This window comes from Neophocaena asiaeorientalis, unplaced genomic scaffold (genome assembly GCF_003031525.2).
Source record: "Neophocaena asiaeorientalis asiaeorientalis breed wild unplaced genomic scaffold, Neophocaena_asiaeorientalis_V1.1 scaffold72, whole genome shotgun sequence".
In the NCBI taxonomy this organism is placed as follows: domain Eukaryota; kingdom Metazoa; phylum Chordata; class Mammalia; order Artiodactyla; family Phocoenidae; genus Neophocaena; species Neophocaena asiaeorientalis.
The window spans coordinates 12176179-12191554 of NW_020185336.1; positions in this window are offsets into that span (position 1 = coordinate 12176179).

The window sequence follows — 15376 nt, forward strand, 5'->3', positions numbered from 1 at the left end:
AAAATTATAATCATAGATCCTGGCATCTGGCTTCACATGTTAACAGGCAGGAGCCAGAGTTCTTGCAAAAGGATGGATAGAAGAAAGAGTAAAGAAAAGCACAGAAACCATCAGAGTGCAAAATGTTTCCTTTTTTTTCTTTTCCCCATTTTAGCCATTCTTTCAAAAGAGAACACCATCAGAGAAACACACATGACTTGCCCTGTGCTTGAGACACTATCAAGGCTGGGAGTACCCACCAGAAATAACTGAAAATGCCAGCTTGCCAGGCCCCTTCTTTGCTGGTAAAAGTTTCCTTTTATCATTGCTGCAGTTACCTTCCCATTCACACCCTTGAAACTCCTCTTCACTGTTTTCTATCTTTCCTCATGATCTGATATCATGTTCTCCTTCAGAAATTACCCCTCTCTGAGCTACTGCTTCACATATTGTAAAACTGGGACATACTAAGTACTATGTAAGGGTCTGATAAATTGGCTGTACAGCATAACTTGGTCATGAAGATCAATAGTTTAGGTACAAAGTTGGAGAATTCTGCAATTTCTAAGAAATTGCATTTTTTCTATAATAGCAAAAAAAAGCTTCATGATATCTCTCTCAACTCAACCCTAATAGCCTTTATTTTAACACTCTTCTTGAAAAGTAATTTTTTCTAAAACTGTATTGCTTGATTTTTTTGGTTCATTAATTTATTCAGCAAATATTATTAAGCACTTGCCACAAAGCAAGATATGGTGTCATGTGTCTAGATTCAAATCCTGGCTCTGATATTTACTGTCTCACTTTTAGGTTGTTGTAAAGATTAACAGAGATAATAGGCTTAGAAATTAAGTGTATAGGGAGATGACTTCTGGAATGGCAGCATGAGGATCTCCAAGACCTTCTCCCCAATGAAACAAATCATAACTGGCTAGAAATAATTTTAAAAACAGACAAAACTCTGGAAATGGGCTTAAGAGAATACAGCAAATGAAGAAATATTTACTCAAGAAAATTTACCAAATCTTCATAAGAACAGGAAGAATCTGTGGCATTTAAGTCACAAGCTTCCATCCAAGTTCACCGTGATGGAAGTTCCAGTCTGGATGAGTGCAGTCAGGTACACAGGGCTCACTTTCCTCCCAGCTCCCAAGTGAGGGCTACAGTATTTCTTCAGGAGGAATAGGCTGCCAGTATTTCAAAAACAAGAGAAGTTGTGAGGTCTGGAGGCCTCTTCCTCTAACTATCCTCCACTCATAAGGTGGAAACTCTACACTAGAATTAAAGGCCTTTAATACAGGGACCTAGATCACCCTTGCCTCAGCTCAGAGAGCAGAGGTTCCATAACAGGAAAGATAAGCTAGGAAGATCAGCTGCCCTAGCCCAGGGAAGCCAGGGTGTCATTCCAAGAAAAGTGAGTCACTGTCTCCATATCCAGCTCTGAAGCAGGGTACAGAGGTTTTTTTTCAGAGTGACTATCTGAATATTTTCCCAGGGGAACAAATTTTATTGGAAGAGAATAAGGGGAAATTTCTATATTATGTTAAATGTCCAATATTCAATAAAAACATAGACTACATGCAAAAAAAACCCCAAAAACAGGAAACTGTGACTCACATATAGGAAAATAAAAGCAAGCAACAGAAATTACCTTTGAATGATCCCACATGTTAGACATTGCAGACAAAGACTTCAAAGCAGCTATTATAAATATGTTCAGAGAACTAAAAGTATCCTTGCTTAAAGAAGTAAAGGAAAATATGATGACAATGTCTTATCAATAGAAAATATTATCAATACAGAGATAAATTATCCAAAAAAATGGATTTGGGAGTTGAAAAATACAATAACTGAGATAAAAATTTCACTGGAGCGGTTCAACAATAGATTTGAACTGGCTGAAGAAAGAATCAGTGAACTTCAATACAAATCAATAGAGATTATGCAATCTGAAGAATAGAGAGATAAAAAATAAATAACATCAGAGAAATGTGGGGCACCATTAAGTGCACCAGCATATGTATAACAGGAGAGAAAATAAAAAGAAAAGATAGAAGAAGAGATAATAGAAGAGGAGAGGACAGAAAAAAGCAGAAAAATTATCAAAGAAATAATGATTGCAACATTCTAAATTTGATGGAAAATATTAATATATCCAAGAGATCAATGAACTCCAAGTTAAATAAATACAAAGAAATCCACACCGAAACACATCATAGTAAAAACGTTGAAAAACAAATACAAATATAAAATCTTTAAAGTAGCAAGGAAAACATGACCAAACATTTAAAGGAGAATTAATACCAAACTTCACAATCTCTTCTCCAAAAACAGAAAAGCAAGGAACACTGCCCAACTTATTATATGATGCACTATTACCCTGATACAAAAACCAGACAAAGATATCACTGCTATAAACTGAATTGTGTCCTCCCAAAATTCTCTACCTCTGCAAATTTTGGAAATTAGACCTTTATCAGGTAATTAAGGTTAAATGAAGTCCCTCTCTCCCTCCCTCTCTTCTCCCCTCTCTTCCCTCCACACACTCAGAGGAAAGGCCATGGGAAGACAATGTGGCCATCTGCAAATAAGGGAGAGAGCTCTCATCCAGGAACTCAATCAGTCATCTTAATCTTGGACTTCTCAGCCTACTTAACTCTGAGAAATAAACTTCTGTTTAAGCCACACAGTCTGTGGTATTTTAGACTAATATAATCACCAAAAGAAATATAAAACTATAGACCACTTTGAACATGAATGCAAAAATCTTCAAGACATTACTACCAAACCAAATCTAACACATATAGATATGATTACACACTATACCAAATGGAATTATTGCAAGAATACAAGGTTAATTCAATATCCAAAAATCAATTAACATAATATACCATATCAATATAATAAAGTACAAAAGCCACATGATCTTAATAGATGAAGAAAAAAACTTTTTACAAAATCCAGTACCCTTTCATAATTAATGAAAAAAGTTAAAAATCACACAACCAACTAGGAATAGACAAAAGTTTCCTCAACCTCATCTACAAAAGGCACCTACAAAAAATCCACAGCTAGCATTATATTTAATGGTGAAAGACTGAATGCATTCTCCCTAAGATCAGGAGCAATATGAAGGTATCTTCTCTACCCACTTCTATTCAACATTGTACTGGAGGTTCTAGCCAGGGCAATGAGATAAGAAAAAAAGAAAAATATGAAAACATATGTTCACATAAAAACGTATACATAGATGTTCATAGCAGCATTACTTATATCAGCCAAAAAGTAGAAACAACACTAATTTATATAATTATATGCATGGATAAATAAAACATAGTATATCTATACTATGGAATATTATTCAGCAATAAAAATAAAATGAAGTACTGATACCTCCTACAACTTGGATGAACATTGAAAATATTATGCTAGGTGAAAGAATCCAGTCACAAGAGAACACATAGTTCATGATTTTATCTATTTGAAATGTCTAGAAATAAGGAAAACTATAGACACAGAAATTATTGGTTGCCTATGGTGGGCAGGGTGGTAGGATGGGGAGTGACTGCTAATGGGTACAGGATTTGAGGTGGAGGACTGATGAAAATGTTCTTAAGTTGGATTATAATTGCACAACACTGAATATACTAAAAACCACTCTAAAGGAGTGGATGGTATCTCAGTCAAGGCATTTTTAAAAATTAAGTTAAGAAAACATTATACCAGATCTGCACTAGGTGTTCTGTGAATGCTATACCCTTTCTCTTTTCTTTCACTGGATTTGATAAGAATGCAAAAATGAAGAAGTGACTCTCTCTTGGATATCCACCTTCCCTAAGTAGACCAAAAGTTACTCGAGAGCAGGTTCCTCAAGGTGGTTAACATATATAATCGGCCCTCTGTTTCCACGGATTCCTCACCCCTGGAAATTCGATCTATGGTTGGTTGAATCCATGAAGCAGAACTTGTGGAGATGGAAAGCCGACTGTACTACATCATTTTATGCATGTAAGGGATTGAAGCATCTGCAGATTTTGGTATCCTTAGTGGGTCTTGGAACCAAGCCCCCGCAGATACTTGAGGATAACTGCACTTCATATAAAAGGCACTCATTATATGTATTAAGATTTGTAAAACTATTCGTTTTCCAACTAGGAGAGCACTGTAAATTAAGGATTAACAGCGTGGATTCTGGAGGCTTAAAACCTGGATTCAAGTTCTAGGATTTAAGATACAAACCTCAAAGTTAGACCTGCTCGATTTGAATCCAGGCTTTAACGCTTAACAGCTGTGTGAGTTATTAGCCTCTCCCAGCTCTAGTTTCTTTACCTTTTATGAAAATACATTTATATGCCTACATTTGCTCACATTCTTTCTATCAGGATGCCCTGTTCTTCTTTGTATCCAACCTTTGGAATCCCTCCTTTCTCTAAAATCTTTCTCCTCCATGAAGTCTCCACCAACTCCACCTCCCAGGCCAGTTATTTTATAGGGTTCTTGTGGAGCTTGGAAATGTAATAACATGTGAAGCACCTAGAATTGGGCTTGAATCATACCATGTGATTTTTAAATGTTAGCTATAATGTTACTGTTATTTTTATTTCTTTCAATGATAAATAGCTCTTGGTTGGGTGAGTATTCACTTCAAAGCTGGCATAACAAATCTTTTTGAGAAAGTTAATAGTAGGATTACCATATCATCAAATGCCAGATATGGTGTCCTCTCCGCTGATTTTTCCTCTCTGTTGCTCGTAAGAACTGATGGAAAAATAAAGAGCAATTGTAGGAGGGGGCAAATCAATAGTTAAGAATCTCTTTTAAACGTGATCTCATCACTCCTGTTTACTAGAAACCTCCAAAAATAAGAATGATAAAAATTACAGCCATCTATTAGACAACTGCTCTATGCCCTGTGCTGTATACAATGAGCTCATATATATTACTCAATTAAACAATTGCTCCTTTTGCCCACAAAACAAAGTCCACACTAAAAGCATGCCAAGACCTTCCATCATTACTCTCGAGTATCTTCCCATCTCTCTCAGCACAGCACTCACATCTCCCTGTGATTAATGCACGTGGGGATTGACCATGCTCTCAGAAGACTTGCACTTTTCCACTTTGTCATTTGCCTTATGTGCCTTTGCTTTTGTTGTTCTCTGAGCTTGAACTGTCCTTCCTACCCATCTCTATCCTGTTTGTCTCTATCCTGTTTGTTCATATCTTATTTGTCTCTCAAGTGTGTGTTCATATGCCACCTCTTTTAAGATGCCTCCCCCAATCTTTTCCCTCTCCTCCCATCCCATCATAAACAATCTCTTCTTTTTTTGCCTCTCTGCAGCCCTTTGCACTTCCACTATAAACCTTATAGTATTCTGCTTTGTAGCCCTTCTGGACATAACTTCTTGAAATCAGGGACCTCATCTTCTGAAACTTAGCATCCAAAAAAAGAGAGGTGAGCACCATGCCTTGCATGTATTAGGTGCTCAAAAATTCCTGAAATGAATATAAAAGCTAGTCATGAAGACATTCTTGGTTTCATGTCTGTCAGAAGCAAATTCTGGCTTATATCTGGGACTAACAGAATGTGCTGTGTGTAATGGCTCTAGAATAATCTTGAAGCACCACCATTTCATCACAGAAAATGTCCAAAATAGTACCTTACCCTTCAGAAATCTCATGTACCTTACCCTTCAGAAATCTCTGCCAAATTATACAAAATAAGATGAAATGAAAAATATATTAAATAACATGAAATGAAGATAGTGTGCCTTCTGTTGAATTTAAGTTTGTGACTTAAATTAAAGGAAGAAGTACTTGGAATAAAACATTTGTGAATTCTAAATAAATCTGTAAAAAGGGGACAGACTGAAGATTTTCATATTCTCAAATATTTCCAGGAAAAGTGGTAAACTGGATGTGCAGAGAGAAGATTGAGAAAGCTTTATGCTTATACATTGATCCATCTGCACAACTAACCATATTTAGGCTGTGATAGCAAAACCATGCAACTATTAATCCAGGTTTGTAGCAGAGCCACTTACTAGTAGTCAAGAGACTAACAAAGCTGTGTGAGTGTGTCCTTGGAGTGGAGAGGGTCAGGATGGAGGCAAAGAAGACAGATTTTGATTAAAAAGAATTACTTAATTCAAAATACAATGTAGATAATGTTTAGAATCTAGGTTAAGCTGACAATTATGTGACTACACAAATCCACATAGTCAAAATAGTTAAACATTTAAGTATTTTCTTCTATCAAATCTCTTCCTTTTTCCTTCTTTCAAAGGAACTAGCTCACTCTAAAGAGAAATCGCTTTCATATGTGATATGAAAAATTGGTAAGAGAAAGTAAAAAAAAAAAAAAAGGAATCCCAAAGATTCACACACTGGAAAATCAGGCCTTGGATGTCATTTGACAATATTACTATCCTGCTTTTTATGGTATACTTTCCCCCATGATACTCATGGCCCTTAATCACCTGGTTTAAGTATGTGTCTCAGGTTACATCTCAACAAACTCAGATGTGCAGGCGAAGCCAAGTTTCAAATCAGTGATAGAGCTTAAAATGGAATTTTCATCATGATTCCAGGTACTACTAGTTAGAATACACATACCACACACAGTCACCATAAGGATAGTAGTTAACAACATGGACTCGGGAACCAGAATTTGAAAGTTTGAATCCAGGCTCCTTCACTTAACAGCTGTGTGACCTTCTACAACTTACTCAACCTCTCTCTGCCTCAGTTTCCTCATCTGTAAACAGGGATGATAATAGCACCTATCTCAGAGAGTTTTTATGATGATTAAATAAGTATTTGTAAAAGCTTCATACTGGCACATACTAAGTTCTATGTAAGGGTCTGTTAAATACACATGGTTGTGCAACACCAAACAGAATAAAAACCCCTAGAAATGCATATTGGAATCAAGAAATTTTGACTACAGAGTCTTTTACTCTAAAGGGTGAATGACTGTAGTGTCACCACCATCCCTGTTTGCGCAGGACTGGACAGTTCCAGACATCTGGGACTTTCCATGCTAAAAACCAAAGAGACCAAGACTTTCAGTGCAAACCTGGACAACTGATCAACCAAAAGAGGCTCAAGTAGGTAACAGTGATAGACATCATTTTACCTCCTATCATGTACTACTGAGTATGTGACATATATTACCTCATTTACTCTTCCCAACAACTCTGCAAGTAAGGTAATTTTATTTGCACTGCTTGGGAAAGAAAATTCAGTTATACAACAATAAAGTAATTTGCCCAAAGACACACTGTTTTAAGAAAAATGATCAGAGATGGATCTCAAATCTGCCTGATTTCAAAGCCTATGGTTTTAAATGTTTTGTTCTACATTGTACAGTGATTATAAGATAGCTTCATAGAGGAAGGAGTGCCCCAGCCAGTTCATGTCCACTGGAGGACAGACCTGGAGTAGTGAGTTTGTCAAGATGGACCCTTAAAGTTAAAAGGCCACTGGTCTGGCCACGATGTCCCTGACTTTCCACATAGTATGTGCTTTCCTGGCAGACTTTCATAAATCTACCTGTTCAACCTACAGCTGGACCTACATAAAATAAGAAGTCAAGCTCTTGCCATTTTGTTGGAACTTAGTAAAAGCATCAGAGTAAGTTCTTCTGTTGCTTAACGCTTTTCATTTACTCTTTACCAATTATTCCCTTTCAAAAATTCAGCCCTGTTTTCAGCATAAATTTTAAAAATTTATCTACCCTAGTCACTTTTTTCCTCCAACGCTGCTATTATTTTACTAGTATAACTGGAATAAAATAAACACAGCCAGATCCATTTAAATTTCTTTTCTCTGAAACTTCATCTCTTAGCATATTTCTACGATTCTTCTTTCTATGACCTATTAGCCATGGGCTAATTATATATCTGGGAGAGGGTCTCACTTGAAAATAACACCCTCAGAACAGGCAGGTGTAGCTCTGTCTCTGTAGAAGCCACTGAAGCCACCCGATTGCTCCTTGCTGCTCTAGACCACAGACATAAGCGTGTGGATGGTGTGAATGCCACAGTTTGAACAAGGAGTAAAACACCAACAAAAGAGCCCACATACTCTCTCTATTTTGGGAACCTGCTCTAATTTATTTGAAATGTTCAAGAATACATATTGTATCATCTTCACCTTTCCATGCAAAAGAGGATTAAAAAAATGATGAAGGACAGTCTTGGTTATGCAAGTTTTTAATAATAACTCTGATGTTAATTAAAAACTCACTTGCTACTGCAAAATCTACTTCTTAAAGTACAGGTTTTATTTATTTCAGCTGAGTAGCTGAAAAATATTTCTACACCCTGCCTTGCTGGTAAGCAGATTTGTTATGTTTTGCAGTAACCGCTCACTCCCCTTTCCTAGGATAGCTACAGCCCACACTCTGTCGTGTTTTTACTCCCCTCCCATTCCCTAGTCATAGCTGACCAAATCTGGAGTATGGTCAGACCCAGGCAGCATATGCACTGACCAAGCAGCTCCTCTCAGGATTCTCAAATAAGAAACACGCAGAGGGTACTCTGTTGGTAGTTTCATCTTTGAAAATAAGCACTTCTGCACCCCCAAGTACCCATTTTCAAAATGAGGCTTATAATGCCTGCCTATGTGAAGTGATTTTTATGAAAGTGTAAATGAATGTCATCTCTAAACCAAGGTATTGTATAAAGGCAATGGACTTTTTGTTGCTTGAGTATTTTGTTTGTTTTTATTTTACAGAGTAATTCTTTTTGGGTGGGTCCAACCAATTCAGGTATTCATTCTTTGCAGTTTCTGAAGGAATTTTCTTAACTTATGTAGTGACAAAATATGGTTTAGTTGAGAATGGCCAAATACGCAAAATGCAATGAACTCACTTTATATAAATGCACATGTATAATATATAAATACATATGCTACATATAGTACATTACATATGCATTGTACGTATGCATACGTAAAGATGCACAGAGCATTCCCACATTACAGGAGATAGTGTGATAGTGGTGCTAGAGCTAAGTATCACTAAGGTATTGGTGAAATCCTTAGTCCTATATCCTAAGTCCTATTCCACTGCTATGACGCACATAATAAATGGTAATATCGGTACAGCACACTGGAGTAAGCTGCCAGTAAGATCAACATGTGGAACATGTTGCTACTGGAAAAGTCTTATCCTATAACCATAACTCTTCTATTTCTGTGTTTCTACTCATAATTTTTTGTGCTCCTCACTTTCTCAATCTCCAGGCTTGTCTAACTCAAAGTGGTCACTTCCTCATATCAGGGCACTTATACTAATTTCAGGAAATTCTCAATCCCCTTGAACCAGCTAGGAGATACAGTTTAAACAGTCTTCATCCAACTATTTCTGTATAGCTTAATCTACTGCCGTTTCTAATATGTTACTGAACAAATTCCCGCAGATCTTCTTAAGGACAATCAGCATTCTAGCCATCCTCTCTCTTTTCCATATTGCTGCAAATGGACATGCTGCTTTGTACCTCTGGTCGGCAAACACAGCAGTTTGTTCACATCATAGGCCTTCATCCTAGCTGTGCCCTTTGGTACTTCTCCCTTTCCTTTGCATGACTGACTCCTTGTCATTCATGTCTTCCCTTAAATCTGAATGCTTTTCTTTAACCACTCAATCTGAAGCAGCACTCCAGGTACCCTGCCAAGTCAGCCCACTTTATTGTCAGCTGGTGTTGTGTTTATTGTATTTGTTTATTGCCTTTCTCCCTCCCCACTCCATGTGAGCCCCTGCAGAACAAGGGCTTGTCAGTCTTATTCTCAAGTGCTCCCTAGAACCTAGAACAGTACTGGCATTTAGCCTGCACTTAAATATTTCCTGAATAAGTAAACTTTAAATAATTGATCTCCTGCAACTGCCTCCTACCTGGAAATTGTTTCCAAACTCAGCTTTTAATAAGAAGAGAGCAAGTTTCCATGGAAGGACTTCTGAAAACATCTGTCCCACCACACAGAAATTATTGACTTTTCCTGAGTCACATTAATCAATATCTTCCTGAATTAATTAATAAACAAGTCACCTGGAGTTTGTACTTTATTTCATGTTATTTTTTATGTGAGGGTTATAAAAGCATTTTATATATCACAGTGTCATATACAAAACGTTGGGTTTTTATAATTATTTATGGTCAGAGGAGGACACTACCTATGAATATTTTCAAAGAATTTCTAGGTCTCCTTACCCAAATATAATCTTAATAAGTACCAGGCTACTCATGACCTTAAGTTATGCTATTCAAGCCTGTTAAAATCATATGTATAATGAAGTCCTGTTCAGTTCTAAAGGCAATTCCTAAGGTGAAGAATCACACACTGACCAAATTACCCTTAAAACTCCCTTAAGTCACCCATGAAGTATAGCATGCACATATGCCATTTCTCAACAAATCAAACATAGTTTTTTTCCTTCCCCAATATTATCAGAACAGAGAACTATTTCTTCAACTGATCATCAGATGAAGTACTTGGACATACTCTAGGAAATGTATATATATTTAAATTTTAGAATCAAATTCAGCTCAACAAAACATTCACAAAATGAAAACAGAAATTTAGAGACTTACAAAGGAGAAACAGATATATACATATTACTATCTTGTTCATTCCCAATCATCCATAGGTGCAGTAGAATGAATGCCATGGACTGAATTGTGCCCCGCCCCCCAAATTCATATGTTGAAGTTCTAGCCCCCAGTGTGACTGTATATAGAAATAGGGCCTTTGGAGGAAATTAAAGTTAAGTGAGGTTCTCAGGATGGAGTTCTAATTAAATGGGATTGGTGGCCTTATAGTAAGAGAAAGAGAGAGAAGTCTCCTATAAGCCAGATGAAGACACAGACAATCTAAAGACACAGCAATCTAAAATGAGAGTTCCCCCCAGAACCCGACCATGCTGGCCTCCTGATCTCGGACTTCCAGGTTCTAGAACTGTGAGAAATAAATGTCTGTTGTTTGAACCAGTCTATGGTACTTTGTAACAGCAGCCTGGGCTGAATACTGCAATGGGGAACACATGATAAATCACACTTCTTTCTCTTTTCTTCCTTAATACCCAAACCCTGTGCTCAAGCTCAATTACTTAACTGTGGAAATGATGCAACTCTTCTGTAACACATTGAATCATAATTGATTATCTCTACCCTGAATGAAGGAGTTGATCTAATTTGTTAGCCAGTTACCAAGCAAAGCCTGGGAGGATGGAATACATGAGAACCAGTTAGAACAAAGAGAAAAGAGTCAAGGAAAGTCGGGCACAAAGCTTCTCTGGAAGGAATATTGAAGCGTATGCCAAGGGGTAGGTTGGGGTTGAGGCATCTAAGGGGCAGCAGAAAGGTTAGGCACTAAGTTCTAGAAGTTTGGAAAGGAGACTAACAAAGGAGATAAAGAAAATAAAGATATGTTGGTAGCAAAGACATCTCTCTTGGTTTTGCCTAAGGCTCTTCCTGCTCATAAATGTAAACTGTGAGAATCGCTTAGTGTGTTATTAATCTTACAGCAGACAGATAAACAGCCCCACTTACCAGCTCTTCATATGCCTTCCTCTATTCATCCTCTCAAAGAATGAAAGGAGAAAATTCACTTCCAGAAATGACAAAGGGAAAAGATTACCTATTCTTATTCACACCTATATAAAATTTTAAGTACACTTACACACAAAGGTAGAAAAATCACCTCCAAAGTGAAATGGTTTTTGTGATCTTCAGGAGGGAAAAAAAGGAGCCACTTCGTTTATGCTTTAACAGGAAATTTTAAGTTAGAGACTTTGGATGCTGAGGATTTGAGATAACTTTTAATCAACTAATGGATTCTTTTTAAAAAGACCGTCCTTTATGGTCTTTTCGAGTTTTCAATTTCCTCCATCTTAACTGTCAAAAGGGAAGGGGTGCTCTGCCTATTACAGTAATTAGTTGAAATGAGGAGAGAGCTGTGAAAGGAATTCAGAAGCCACAGAATGTTGGTATTAATGCTGTTTGTGTTTCAAACATGAACAATAGCAGCAATATGCATTCCAAATGACTGAAAAACCCAGACATTGGGTCAACAGAATTCTTTGACACCTATTGTGTGTGCAGAACACTATGCCTGGCTGCTGTCTGAAGAAAGAAAAGAGACACAGGACAGCCCTTATCTTCCAGCTTACAAGGCTACAAGTCCCAATAGACCAAGACATTATGGGAAGCCATTCCCACAAGAAGAGGCCATTTTGTCACAACTGATGACAATTGTTAAAGACAAAGGTAAAGTTGTGTTGCCTTAAATTTAAAGAGAACAATTAAGAGACTGCGATTCTTATTTTTCTTGGGAAAGTCTCAATTTTGTCTATTACATGATGTTGCTAAAAATAATAATAATAATATAGCCTATTAAAAGCAGTTCCTTAGTGCCTTTACCACTGGTAATCTCCACAGATCAAATCAGCATAAGATAAACTTTGTGTGACTGTGTGAGGTTTTAGAAAGTGAGCTTTAAGCCTGCTATGGGAGACTGTCCTACTAACAGGAATTGGATTTACTCCAATCCTTTGACCAACCCAAAGCAAAGACTTTCTTGACAGGCTCTCCTTTTAAAGACTGAAAAAAATTAATCCATTGTAATAATTCCATGTTGATTTAAAAATAACGTTTGTGCAAAATTTCAGCACCAACTGAAAATGTGTTTGACTTACTACAGATATATTTTAAGTCTGACATGAGAATCGATACCATACTAATCAAGGCAGAGCTGTGAAGGAGACATAAGTAACAAGTTTGACTCATGGGATAAAATTATAAACAACTTCACTTTTATCGCTGTCTCTTCAAATTTATTCTGTTGGGTTAGTATTTCGACTGTCTCCAGATGAAAATTTGGGCAGTCCCCATTACTTTTTCTGGGTACTCTTAAGTAATAAAAAGTCCTAGAGTCACTTTAAATCACAAAACAATGTTTTATGTCACTAATAAATCAAAAGTCTAAACTTGAATTAAAGCCGAAGATTCTCCCTCCCCACAGCTGAGGCCTGTAGGAGAGAAACGTACAGCTGGAGAAGAGTGAATGGGCTTCTCTCTTTTTCTACTTTGTACTTCTACTTGTCTCCCCGGCAGCTTAAACTGGAAAACCTGGAAGACAGGAGGTTCAAAAAAGAGCTTACTTGGCTGATACTCCTGTGAGCTGGTGTTAGTCCTCTCCAGGTTCTGTCAAATATTTAAAGATGAGTTCTTTTGTGGGTTCTTCTGAGATCACACCCCCATACAAAGCTGGAGTGTTCTCAGCTACAGTGCCCTTAATACAGGAGATGAATTCTTCATATTATCAGCTAATGCTCCTTCTTCATCTTTGGACATGTGGTAATCCCTCTGTTGTGGTCAGGTTGCTCTTCGAAGGGTTTCTTTGGACATACGATAACCTCAGACCAGGTCTCTCTCAGAGCATGGGGCCTACATTTGTTCCATAAAAACTACTCAACCCATCAATTTACTCATTCTCCAACTGCTTACTGAGCTCCTATTAGGTATCAAGCACTCTTAAAAATAGCATATGCTGAAATATAAATGAGTAATCAGCCTTAAAGTGTACCTTTTCCAAGGGGTATTGGCATCTTTAAAAAAATAAATGCTTTAAACCCCATGAATAAATGACATGACCCTAATGACACAGATAAGCTCCCAAAAGCTTACCCAGAAGGCCCAGCATGAGACTTCCACATGGGGGATGCTCCAGAGACATCAATGTACTCTGAAGTGTAAAGCCAGGGGGCTATAAATGTTCAGTGTGCAACAAGACCACTGCTTTTCCTTAAAATGTGTGGTTATTTGGCATCACTTGAGGGTGGCTGATGTATTACAGGGAATGGAGGTGCTAAATCCCTTTAAGCTGTTCCTTGATTCTGTTTTCATATCATTAATATTTATAATTCTGTGTTAGTATTAATTTTCAACATCAGAATCTTTGAATATCTGTGCTGGCAGAGACCTTAGAAACTCTGGTCAAAGCATCTCTGCACATGATTTTCCTGTGTATGTGACGTTACATGCATGTGTCTACAGGGACTTGGTTAGTTAAGAACATGCTCTGAGTGGGGGAAGATGGCGGAAGAGTAAGACGTGGAGATCGCCTTCCTCCTCACGGAAGAAAATTTTTTTTTCTTTCTTAATAATTAATGTTAATTGTAATAACTTTATTGTACTTTACCTTCGTTCTTTCTTTCTTTCCTTCCTTCCTTCCCTCCTTTAGACAGCGAATCACCCCAGGTTGAGGAGGTGGTCTCTGGGAGCAGGATTTATGATTTTTCCCCCTTTGCCTCTCTTTGTGAACACGTATGTGTATGCTTCTGTGTAAGATTTTCTCTGTATAGCTTTGTAGAGCATGTATGCAGAAAATTCACCAATACTAGCTCTGTTTCTTTTGGGCAGTTGTTTGGACTGCACAACCATTTATCTTGCACCCTCAGCTCACCAGGATGAAGGCTAAATTATCAAATGACAGATATATTTATATATGAGGGAAATTCAATCTAGTATAGCTTGAGGAGTTTGAGTCAGGGGAAAAAATTACAAGAGACTAATCAAGGTCCTTCCACTCATAATTTTCTAGGGGTCCTTGTGCAGTATGCTTTGACATTTTAATAACCTGAAGGAGGCTCACTGGAGGGAGTATGAGCCAGCACAAAGACTCTGAAGTGGTAGATCTGGTGTGTTCAGGAAACAGCCAGGACGTCTGTGTGTCCAGAGGGTGTTAAGGGAGAGGGCAAAAAGAAGGTGAGAGAAGAGGGCTGAGGAGGAAAGCTGAGAGCAGATTATAGAGGACAGTGATTCTCAACTCTGGATGTTCATTAGAATCACTTGAGGACCTTCCACCAAATATAAATGCCTCAACCATAAAACCAGTAAAATCAACATTTCGGGAAATCAGACCCCAACACGAATATTTCTTTAAAGCTCGCCAGATTGTGTCTAATGTAAGGATCTCTTGCAGGACACTGTAGGTAACTTGACTCTGGCTTTGAGTAAATGGGAAACCACTAGAATAGGGGTTTTGAGCAAGGGAGTGTCTGATCTTGCTTAGGTTTTCAAAATGTCCCTCTGGCTACTGTGTTGAGAACGGATCCTAAAGGGACAGAAATCAGAACTTGTTTTAGAATGCCTTTGCAATAATCTAGATGATGGTGGTTTGGTCCAGGGTGGAGCAATAGTGGTGTGAAAAGGGGTTGGATTCCAGATATATTTGAAGAGAGAACGGATAGGATTTGCAGATGTGTCTGATGTGAGGTAGGAGAGAAAGACAGAAGTCAAGGAGGATTTAAAGGCTATTTCTTGGCCCAAGCGCATTCTTCTGACAAGCTCCAGAAGTGCCTGTTGTGTTTGCACTTTTTTTTTTTTTTTTTTTT